The sequence below is a fragment of the Notamacropus eugenii genome, chromosome 4, assembly GCF_028372415.1.
Source record: "Notamacropus eugenii isolate mMacEug1 chromosome 4, mMacEug1.pri_v2, whole genome shotgun sequence".
Classification (NCBI taxonomy): Eukaryota; Metazoa; Chordata; class Mammalia; order Diprotodontia; family Macropodidae; genus Notamacropus; species Notamacropus eugenii.
In genome coordinates, this window is record NC_092875.1 from 30,205,189 (window position 1) to 30,217,556 (window position 12,368).

A 12,368-nucleotide genomic window follows, 5' to 3' on the forward strand; every position below is an offset into this window, starting at 1 on the left:
TTTGTTGCTCTTTTCATTTACTGTTTTGCAATCATTGTGTATGTTGTTTTCCTGGTTACTTTGCCTTCCTTCAGTTCATATATGCCTTCTTGGGCTTTTCTGTATTTCTTGTGCTTACTCATCATTCCTTATGGCACAGTAATATTCTATGATATTCCTGTACCACAATTTGTTTAGCTACTCTCCAGCTGAAGGGCATCACTTTATTTCCTGTTTTCTGCTAGCACAAAGTGTGTGACTATAAATATTTTGCCATATGTGGGACCTTCTTTGTATTTTTGACTTCCTCAGAGCCTATGGTTGGCAATGGAATCTCTGTGCCCAACGTACAAATATTTTAGTCACTTTCTTTCCACAATTGGAATTGCTTTCCAGAATGCTTGGACCAATTCTGAGCTCCAACAATAATACATTAATGCCCGTGTTTCTACAATCTCTCTAACCTTGACAATTTCCGTATTTTGTCATCTTTGTCAGCTTATTGAGTGTGAAGTAAAACCCAAGAGTTGTTTAGAATTTCAGTTCTTCTGTAATTGGCGATCTGGAGAATCCTTTCATATGGTTGTTAATAGATTGCAATTCTCCTTTTGAAGAACTGTTTGCATCCTTTAATCATTTCTCCACTGGGTAGTGGCTTTCTTCTTATATATTTCTATAAATTGTCTACATACCATGGATATCAAACTGTAATTAGAAGTATTTGATACAAAGATTTTTTTCTCATTAATCTACTTTCCTTTTTTTATCCCAGTTGCATTAATTTTATGCCTGCAAAATCTTTTTAGCATCATATCGTTAAAATTATATACTTTATCTTTTATAACCACTTCTATCACTTGTTTGGGTAAGACTTCATTCCCTAACTATAATTATGAAAAGTCCCTGCTATGATTTTCTCCTCATTTTTAGAACATATAATTTAATATTCCAATCATATGTCATCACCTATAATATTTCTTTTTCTATAGGTGTCATTATTGTATTTCTTTTTATACCACCATGATTTCTAGATATTCTTCTCCCTCCCCATTCAGGAAGTGAATTTTCTCTTGTAAGAAAGAAAGAAGTTAAGCCAAAGCAATGAATACGATAAATTCCAGACAATGTATGTAACATGTTGCCCTCTTAGTCCTCCATCCTCCTGCTGAGAGGAGAGAGGTATTTTTTATTAACTCTTATCTGAGACCAAATTTGGTCATTACAATTGCTCAGACTTCATTGTCCTTTTAGCATTCTTTTTTTGAGGTAAGTTGGGATGAGGAAGATAAAAGTTGAATTGCATATCCTAAAGGAATCTCAAATTCAAAAATCCAAAACAGAACTCATTCTCCCTTTCCTGATTCCTTGCCCCTACGTCCCTCTCTTCTCAGTTTTCCTATGAACATTTTGGGCACTGCCATCCTTCCAATCATCTCAACTCAACTTTAGCATCACCTTCTATTCTCATTACTTATTCACCCATCCCAACCTTATACCATGTCTGTTCTACCTTCATAACACATTTCTTCTCCACTTCAGCAACTTCAAAATATCTTGGATTCAATAGATAAAAAATTCTTTTACACACAGACACACACACACATTTTCAATATTCACTTTTTTAAGATTTTGAGTTCCAGACTTTTTTCTCCCTCCCTCTCTTCCTCCCTCCATCCCCTGTCCCCTCCCCAAGATGGTAAGCAATCTGATATAGGCTATATATGTGTACAATCATATTAAAAATATTTCCATATTAATCATGTTGTGAGAGAAGAATCAGAACAAAAGGGAAAAACCATGAGAAAGAGAAAAAGATACACAAAAGAGAAAATAGTATGCTTCCATCTGTATTCAGACTTCACAGTTCTTTCTCTGGAAGTGGATAACATTTTCCATCATGAGTCTTTTCTAATTGTCTTAGGTCATTGCATTCCTGAGAAGAGCCAAGTCTATCAAAGCTGGTCATCGTACAATGTTGCTGTTACCGTGTATAAAGTTCTCCTGGTTCTACTCACTTCACTCAGGACCAGTTCATGTAATTCCAGGTTTTTCTGAAATTTGCCTGCTCATTATTTCTTATAGTGCAATAATATTCCATTACTAAATGTAAAGTTCTTACTATGAACCAAGAAATCATAGTGACTGAAAGCTTTGACAGATCAGATTGGATCAATGAACTGAGACTGCACTTCAAATTACCTTGATCTCTCCTTCAGTCCAGATACACCAAGCATGAAGCTATCTAGGAGAAAGCTGACACTGAATGTGTTAAGATTCTGACTGATATTTCGAAGTAAAAGCTTCACAGGAAGTACACCTATAAAGCAATTTACACTTACTTAACACTAGTGTTACTGTATACTTTTGGCATAGTAAGTGGACAATGGATCTAGAAGGTGTTCAAACAAAAACCTGAATGATATTAACAAAAACATGGAACTTTTCGCCCCAAGGTATTTGTGAAAAGATGAGCGCTTTCTCTCCAAAATGGAGGAAGATGACTGATAGACATTTTCAGAGCACGAGATAAACAAATTTAAAATACAGAGAAATGCTTTTGAAACAAAGCAATGGTAAAGGCTGATTACCGTTGTATTCCAATGGATTTGTTGAAGATAACTCTCTTTGGACAGTCTATGAGCTGGGTAAGATCCAAGAGGAGAATTGAAAAGTCCTGCATGGTTAACATCCATAAAACCTAAACCAACACTATGTCGACAAAGTAGTGTCAAACAAATGGTTGTTTCCTGCTTATTTGTTTTTAGAAATAGAAGGATTTATGGAAGTGAATCAAGATCAGGTCCTTGTTACCAGAAATTACAGAAAGGTTGTCTTTCTTTAAGGTCTTCAGATTTATTAATCCCTTCAGATTATTTAATGAAGTGGTAGAAATTGTCCAACGTCTCACTATAGGTTGGAAAAATTTAGCATCTACCAGATTCCTAGAAAGATAAAATCAGGTGATTAGAATTGTATACCAGAAGTTCACTCTCCTTTACAAATTAACTGGTGATCTTATAATGTAATCCAAATCTCTTCAAAAATTCAACAAATAAATTGGACTGAAAGCAGAACATCACAACAGAGAGATGTGTTGCCCCTATCTATATATCACATTGATCTGCAAACATTTAAGAACAATGCTTTCAATAGATATCATAGTGTTCCCAACAATAATAATTTCCAAAATACCTGGAATGAAAAATTTACAAAACATAGAGACCAAAGAGAAAAAAATAAGAAATATGGAAACAGGGCAGTGTGAGACATTCCTGTTGTCCTGTCTGCTTCTAGACTTGTATTAATGAGTCTACAGATACAATATTAAGCATTTACTAAGTGCCTACTGTGTGCCAGGTACAAAGTTCTGAGACAATCTTTCTCCTCAAGGAGGTGACAATCTAATGGAGGAGGACAACAATACATGAATAGTAGATGGAAAGGTATGGTGGGGGCGGGGGTGTTGGTGGTGGTGGTGAGGAGGAAATGTCCACAGACCATAGATTAGCAAACAAACAAAGAAAACAACCAATACTATATTCGTTTGTCTTTGGACTCTTTCTACTTGAGACCTGTGGAAAAAAATAAGGAGAATGAGGTAACAGTGATGATGAAGGTGATGAAGATGATAATGATGGTAGCTAATATTTATATGACAATTTATATTTGCACAATCTTAAACTCCGTAACAATAAACTTCTTTTCCCACGCCTTGAACTGGATCTCAAAAGCGAAGAGGAAAGACATATCTGTCTCTGTCTCTCTGTCTATCTATGCATCTACAGCTGTCTGTTTATCTAATCACATCTGTCTACCTACTCATATTCTCTATTAATACATACCTCTGTGTCTAGGTGGCACAGACCGGGAGTCACGAAGATTCATCTTCAATGAGTTCAAATCTGGCCTCAAACACTTACTAGCTGTGTGACCCTGGGCAAGTCACTCAACCATGTTTGCCTCAGTTTTCTCACCTGTAAAATGAGCTGGGGAAGGAAATGGCAAACCACTTCAGTATCTTCATCAAGAAGACTCCAAATGGGGCCATGAAGAGTCAGACACAACTGAAAAACAATTAAGCAACAACCTTTATCTATATGTACCTTATCTCTCTATGTCTGTTTGTCCATTCATCTAATATATCTACCCATCTAATTTTATCTATCATCTATCTACTTATCACCTCTAAGTACCTTATCTGACCTACCCATCTATTCCTCTATCTTTCTGTCTGTGCCTCCAGTCTCTTGGGTTCTTAGGATGTTCAATGCATGCACCCTTGTCCCTTTTCCTGTCCCTTTTCTGGCCTCTCTTAATGGCTGTGCCCTAGGCTCCTGTACTTGATAGCTCTCAAAGTGCTTCCTGAGGCGCCTGAAGGCCTAGGCTGAGCTCTTTCTAAATGGGAAATGGTAAGGAATGTGGCTGTTAATCAGCAGCTTCTATGGACTGGACATCCTGAGGTCCATTGTTCAGTGCCAGAGAAAAGAAAACTGCCACCTCTGAGCCAGGAATGCGATGAGGAGTGCAAGAACAAGGGGAGGAAAGTAGGCAGGAGCCAGAGGAGTGTCTATTTGAAGGGGGAAAGCAAAGTCACACAAATAGATGCTGAGATGGTGGCTGTCTCGAAGGATTGTTGCATACTTCCTCGTAGCACAAGTGGGTTGGAATTACTTTGTGCTAAATCAAGAGACGCCAGTGATCCCCTTGGCTGTCAACATTTGGGGTAGACTCTTCTCCATTCATTTGCTAAGAGGCAAATAGTCCTGTGTAATGAGCACTGAACTTGGAGGAATCATAGGATCATAGAATCATTGAGCCAGAAACAGAAAAGAATATAATGGTTACCTAGCCTTACACCTTCATTTTACAAATAGGGAAATTGAGGCCCAGAGAACAGGACCTAACCTTACAAATAGTGTGATCCTGGGGAAAACACAGCACTCTTCAGACCTCGGTTTCTTTCTTTGCAAAATGGGAGTGATGATAGTACCTACTTTCCATAGTTTTGAAGATGAAATGAAAAAAAAGTATGTAATGTGCTTTGTAGTCCTTATGGTCCTGTAGAACTGCTAGCTGTTATTAGCTTATTAAATTGATGCTTTATTAACCATCTTGATATTTTGACCTCTTCTCTCACCCCAACCCCCCCTACTCCCTCCAGATGGGTCCCAGCATCATAGATTTAGAGCTAGAATAGACCTTAGAGATGGTGTGTCCAGTCTCTTCATTAAAATGTTGACGAAACAGTCTCATAGAGATCAACTGCATTGCCTACACAGCTAAGAAGGGTCATAGGCAGAACTTAAATCCAGGTTTTCTTGGCACCAAATCTGCTCCTCTACCACTGTACCAGGCTGTCTCTGACCCTTTATTCTAATGAGATAGAATAAAGACGCAGTGATGTATCATGGAAAAGAGATTGACTTCTGATTTGGAAAACCTTGATTCACTTCCTAACTCTGCTGCTTGTTCCCTTGTTACCCCTGGTCAAGTCGGTCTGATCTCTAGGTCTTCCCCATGAAGCTGTTGGATTCAACAACTTTAATTCCCTTCCAGCTCACAAGCTGTGATCCCCCCAAGTCTCCCACAGAATATTCCCAGCATGCTCCCTTCCGTGACTTCTGCCCATTAGTGTTTGTTCCCTTTTCTCCTCTGCTCTCTCTTGACTCCTCCTTTATTAAAGGGCTCTCAGCCCTCATTATAAGGTTGTTTCCCAAGATTAGCCCCATCAAAGGAAGCTGAAAGAAAATCCCAAATCCTGCTATGTATATGTGTATGTGTGTGTGTGTGTGTGTATGGTGCATGTATATGTGTGTGTGTTTCTCAAGGAAAAAAGGTTTTCAATAATCCCACCCCAGCCATCTCTAATTGTGCCTAGCAACCGAGCAATCATCTTCTGGAGCCAAGAACATGTCTAGCTTTGTTTGTGACTCTCGCTCCCAGTCAGAGGGAGGTTACATCCACTAAGCTTTGTTGGCAGTGGGGCCCTGAGAGCTTTCTCCCTGTTGTTTGAGTAAAGGATTAGCATCCTCAATTCTGGGAGAGGCAAGATGCTGCAGGGAAGGATTTGCCTTGTTCACTGCTTCTGGCCAGGGACTGGATTTCTACCTCCCTGACTCTGGTTTGAGTCAATAGCTACTGGGGTTGCCTCTTGCTGTCCCAGGAGAAGGGTTATTTTGGCTCCATCAGGGACCAGGGTCATGCATGGGAGAAGAGAAGGTGAAGGGAGAAACTTGGTTTCCACCAAAAGCCCTGTGGAAAGATAGGTGATGTGAAAGCCTTGTGGCTTTACCACAGCCTCTTAAACCCAAGGGCCTAGGGGAATTCGAATCAACTCTGATCCTTTTTTTTAACCATTTTTTTTTTTCTGTCCCAGAGACAGCTGGCACAGGCTGTTTACAATTGGGGGAGTTTATTCTGTTAAGCTGAGTTGTCCAGTCCTTGAAACTGAACGTGAGTTTGGAGAGAGAGTGCAGAGTACCCTTGGTCCATATTCCATCTCCCCCCAAAAGTGGCCGCTATCACATTGAGCCACCAAATATTCACTAATAATCAGAAAAATCTGACCTTCAGTTTCCTCCTCTGTAAAACAGAGCGATGGGGTGTGTGTGTGGAAGCGACATTTATGAACCTTCCAAGTCTAAATCTATAATCCCATTATCTTCCTTCCTTTACTAATATCTGAGTCTCTTTGTCTCTATAACGCTAAAGGAGAGCCTATGTCATTTCTTTGAAAATCTACGTGCCCTTGAGTTGACAAGATTCCATATATTCCCACCCCCCCAGATTCTTGACGTCATCAATTCCTGATATGGAAACTCCCACTGGATAAAGGGAGTTTTGAACTTTTATTTACTTTTTATTACTTTATTATATACTCTATTATACTATATATTATATATTTATATGCTCTACTAAGTTTTTAAACTTTCATTTTTAATTTATGGCCTTTGAGTCCATAAATTATTTACCTGACCACGTTCACGTAGCTAGCACATTTCAAAAGGTGTTAAAACTGACAAAAAGCTTTCTAGAAAACCGCCAGATAGGTAGTACACATATTATCTCCTCTTGACAAATGGGGAAACTGATGCTCAGAAAGGTTAAAGAACTGACCAAAGGTCACAGAGCTAGAGTTTTTTATTTTGAGACATGACCCCAGTGATGCCAAGCCCATAGCTTTTTCTACTAGGCAGCACCTGTGGGACTTTGGGCAATCACTTCAATGCCTTGAGGCTGAATTTCCTCCTTTTTAAAATGAGAAAGTTGAAATAGATGGTCTCTGAGGTTCCTTCTTGGTCTATACCTTGATTCTATTTCAGCAAATCCTTCCCCTTCCCCAGGGATGCTAACCCCCAAGAGTGCACACAGGTCAGAAGAGTGAGAGGAAAAACTGATGAATGCCCCCATACAACAGAAGATAAAGGAACCATGTTGGCAAACTTCTCTGGCATCTAAAACCTCCCTACACTGCCTTTTCAGCCTTACTATGTGTCATTTTTGCTATTTTCTGGTATTTTCAATCATGTCCTACTTTTTGTGATCCCATTTGGGGCTTTCTTGGCAGAGATTCTGGAGTGGTTTTCCATTTTCTTCTTTAGCTCATTTTACAGATGAGGAAACTAAGGCAAACAGGGTGAAGTGACTTGCCCAGGGTTATAAAGCTGGTAAGTGGCTGAGGCCAGATTTGAACTCAGGAAGATGAGTCTTCCTGCCTCCAGGAACATAATGCATGTTATGTATTAATCTCCTTCAAATGCTACACAGTCTAGCCTGACATTTGTTCTTCACAGACAGTATTCTATCTCTCATCTCACCTCCCTTGAACAGATTGCCCCTTCTTTCTGGAGTCAATTGATTAATAAACCTTTATTAAGCCTCTCCCTCCTCATCTCTATGTCTCTGACTTCCTAGCTTCCATCAAGTGTCCGATCCACATCAGTTGAGAGAAGTAGCTCTCCACAGTGGATAGAGGGGCTGGCCTTGAGTCTTTCAGGAAAACCTGGATCCAGGTTCTACCTTTGAATACATTTTGGCTCTGTATGACCATGGACAAATAATTTCCTTCATTTAAAGTGCCAACTATGTACCAAGAACTATGTTGGGTGGGGGCAGGGGGGTGATAGAAACAGAATCAAACCTGTCCCTAATAGGAGAGAGGTAAATCAGCTAATTAATTAGTGAGCATTTATGATGGGGCTATTTGTTTTCTAGACCTGGGGATATGAGACAAAAGTGAAACACTTCTTGCCCTCAAGTAACTTTCGTTGTATGTGGGTGAAACAATATTTATGCAGATTAGCACGATGAATATACAATGTAGGGGTAATGGGGTAGTGCAGTGGATAGAGCAGCCTGAAGTCTGAAGGCAGTCTGGAAGACTCTTCTTCTTGAGTTCAAATCTGGCCTCTAACGCTTACTAGCTTGGGCAAGTCACTTCACCCTCTTTGCCTCAATTTCCTTATCTGTAAAAATGAGCTGAAAAAGGAATTGGCAAATCAGTAGCATCTTTGCTGAGAAAACCCCAAATGGGATCAGGAAGACTTGGACGCAACTGAAAAACGACTCAACGACAAAAACATAAAGTGAGGTTTGAATGTTTGGAGAAGGGCATTAGCGCCTGGGGGAAAGGAAGACAGAGGATAAGGAACTTCACCAGTCCTATCCATTTCTCTAAGACCAGAAGATGTAGATCAATAATATGATAAAAATTCTGGCTCCCAAGTCAGATGAGTCGGATTCTGACCCTTTACTACCTGTGTATTCTTACCTTGGGCCTCAGTTTCTGTGTCTGTAATACTTACAAAAGCAAGCATTTGTGTGGCATTTTAAGGTCTGCAAAGTACTCAGCAAATGTTATTTTATTTGATCCTCATATCACCCCTGTAGGGTGGGTGTTCTTATCCGAACTTTACACATGAGGAAAGTGAGTCACAAGAAATTAAGTGACTTGCCCAGGGTCAAACAGCTAGGAAGTGTCTGTGGCTAAATTTGAACTCAGGTCTTCCTGACTCCAAGTCCAGTGCTCTTTGCTGCCTTCCCAGTCAAATTATTTTATATCTATTTTGGAAATAACTATACTTGAATGTATTTCCCTGGCCAGGCTGTAAGCTTCTTAAGGACAGATAGAGTTTCACATTTGCCATGGTATCTCCAGAACCTAACAAACGTGGTCTAGAGTGGGAACTCAATAAATACTTGTTGATCGATCATTTGATTGTTCTGGGTCAGTGGTGAGAACTTCCATACCAGGAGCTGCCATAAAGCCATAGGTCTAGAGTTTTATTTTTTTTAAATTATACAGATCTGCCAATAAAAGACAGAAGATTTAACTTGGCCACAGGCGAGGGTTGGCCTGTCTTCTTTTTGCTCGGCAGTAAAATGGTTAAGTGCCTCATACCAGCTGCTGAAAGCCAGGAAACATGAAGTCAAGGGCAGACCATTTCCTTTTGTCTCCTTCCGCAGATGGGTACGCTGAGCATGAAGAGACAGCATTGAGAGGCACCGTGAAGGCCGACAGGTCTAACATTAGCCCCTCTGCCTTTGTGCTCCGCTATGGAGGTTCTGCTGAGGGTCACATTGTTCTGGCAGAGGTCTGGGGAGCTGAGATCTGATGACAGCACACAACAGTGGCCTCTCTCCTTCCCTGGCCTTCCAAAGGAGATGCTCGCTCAACGGCCTTGGGATCAACCAATCAACAAATATCGATTGAATGCTTTCTATATGCCGGGCACTGTGCTGGGTACTGAGGGATGGAAGGATAAAGAAACGGTCCCTGCTCGGAAGAAACTGACCCTGTGGTTAGGAACACAATAAGTACATATAAAATTGTATGCAACAGGAATAGAAAATGAATAAATACAAACACACATGAATCCCTTATATGTATACTTACTTGTGTACGTACTTATGTGCATAAGGGTTTAGGTGAATACATAGCATATGTGTGTACATATCACATATTTCTATGCATATTACATATGTGCCTATTATATATATCTAGGCATATAGATTAGGAATATTATGTATGTCTACATTAATACGTACATTGATGTAGGTGTACATTAGGTATATTGTATGTATTAGCTTTATGCAGTAGGTATATATTACCTATATTGTATATATATATGTGTGTGTATGGTTTACTGAATTTAACTTCTAGAACTCTCAACGTAAATATTAACTATAAAATAAAGGATAAATAAATATACAAAATGAGTAAAACTATAAACCAAAATATATAGAATATATAGTTAACTGTATATATATAGTTACTACATACTATATAGAATAAAGCATATACTGTACTTTAACCCATAATACATGGGGCACCTAGGTGGTGCCGTGGATACAGCACCAGTGCAGGAGTCAGGAGGACCTGAGTTCAAGTTTCACCTCAGACACTTGACACTCACTAGCTGTGTGACCTTGGGCAAGTCACTTAACCCCAATGGCCTCATCCTGGGTCATCTCCAGGCATCCTGATGAATATCTGGTCACTGGATCCACATGGCTCTGGAGGAGAAGGGAGGCTGGTGACCTGCACAGCCCTCTGTCACTCAAAGCAAAGTCAAGTGCAAGTCATGTCCTCATTCTCTGATGTCATGGTGTTCTTCAAAAACGAAGGACAAACACACATAATATAGATAGTATGCATTTAGTACATATTTATATACTGTACTATATAGTATATAGTTATAATTTGTATATATAGTTACTATATAGTTAGACACGTAGACATATATATGTATATGCATATGGGTGTGTATGTATGTATGTATTAAGCATGTATATGTTAAATACAAAGCTATCTGGAAAGGAGGGCACTGGTGTTTCCAGTGATGGGGAAGGTTTGATGAAGAAGATGGTGCTTGAGTTTCATTTGAAACAATTGTTGTCCTTTGTTCTCAAAGAGGACCAAAATGACATCACCATTAGAGTCACATTTCAATGGGTCCGACTATGGTTGATCAGACCAATATGAGCTCGGAATTCTCCGTCACAGACCAGGCACAAATAGTCCATGTGCACACTGGAAGTGGATTCTCTAAATTTGCACATCTCACATTTCTTTTAAGTTACTTCAATTCTGCTTTGCTTATAGAGCACAGCACTATCTCTGATGTGGTCATGCCATGCTGAGTGGTCCTGTGCCAGTGTCTCCCATGTCACACAATCAATTCCAAAGTTCTTAAGAAAGACCTTCAGTGCGTCCTTGTGTTGCTTCTTTTGACTACCATATGAATTCCTGTCCTGTACGAGTTCTCCATAAAATAGTCTTCTGGCAAGTGTACATTTGCTTTCGAACAACGTGGCCAGCCCGTCAGAGTTGCGCTCTCTAGGGTATAGTTTGCATGCTTGGCAGTTTAGTTCAAGTAAGAACCTCAGTGTTTAGTACCTTATACTGCCAGGTGATCTTCAGAATCTTCCTAAGACAATTCAAATGGAAGCAATTCAGTTTCCTGGCATCGTGCTGGTAGACCGTCCATGTTTCATAGGCATTCAATAATGAGGTCAGCGCAATGTCTCCATAGACCTTCAGTTTGGTAGTCAGTCTAATACCTCTTCTCTCCCACACTTTTCTTCGGAGCCTCACAAACACCGAGCTGGCTCTGGCAATGCTGTGTCAAACTCATTATCAATGTGCACATCCCTGGAAAGTACACTACCAACATCAGTGGACTTATCCACAGTATTCAAAACTTCTCCCTTTGTTGTAACCTATGGTTCCACATATGGATGATGTGGTGGTGGCTGATGGAGCATCTGTGTTTTCTTGGTGTTAATTGTTAGGCCAAAATTAACCTAAGCAGCAGAGAATCAATCTGTCCTTGTTGCATCTCAGCTTCAGAGGCTGCTTGAGTGCACAATCACCCGCAAATAGAAAATCATGTATGAACATCCTCCAATTTGGTCTGGGCTGCATATATACCAAAATTGGAATGGTACAGAGAAGATAAGCATGACTTTGCACAAGGATGACATGCAAATTCATGCAGTATTCCATATTTGAAATATCGCTTTAAGATTTATGAAGCACTTGGTATATGTTATATTATTTTTTAAAAGAGCTTACTATTGCAAAACTCTATGATAAATGCTAACCATGCAAATAGTCGATCAACATTTATTAAGCACCTTCTATGTGCCAGACACTGCGCATACTGGGGATACAAAAAGATGCAAAAGATAGTCTCTACCTTGAAAGGGCTTCCATTCTAACAGGGTGGATTGTGTAGATGGAAAGGTTCAGTGTCTAGTCAGAGGGAAAGGTTCCATGAGCCTCAGGTGAAGGGACAAAGTGGATGTCTGTCTACCAATAAAGTCCTATTAGTTTCTAATGTTGGAACACTTGACAGGACTTTGGTGCAAAGAACTTTCTTTCTTGG

At 39.8% G+C, this 12,368-nt stretch overlaps 1 non-coding gene across 1 annotated transcript; it reads left to right on the forward strand.

The window, feature by feature from the left end:
* Positions 1–11,889: 11,889 nt before the first annotated feature.
* Positions 11,890–11,992, forward strand: LOC140502876 (U6 spliceosomal RNA). Its single transcript, XR_011966611.1, has one exon. It is a non-coding gene; the product is annotated as a U6 spliceosomal RNA (small nuclear RNA).
* Positions 11,993–12,368: the final 376 nt, after the last annotated feature.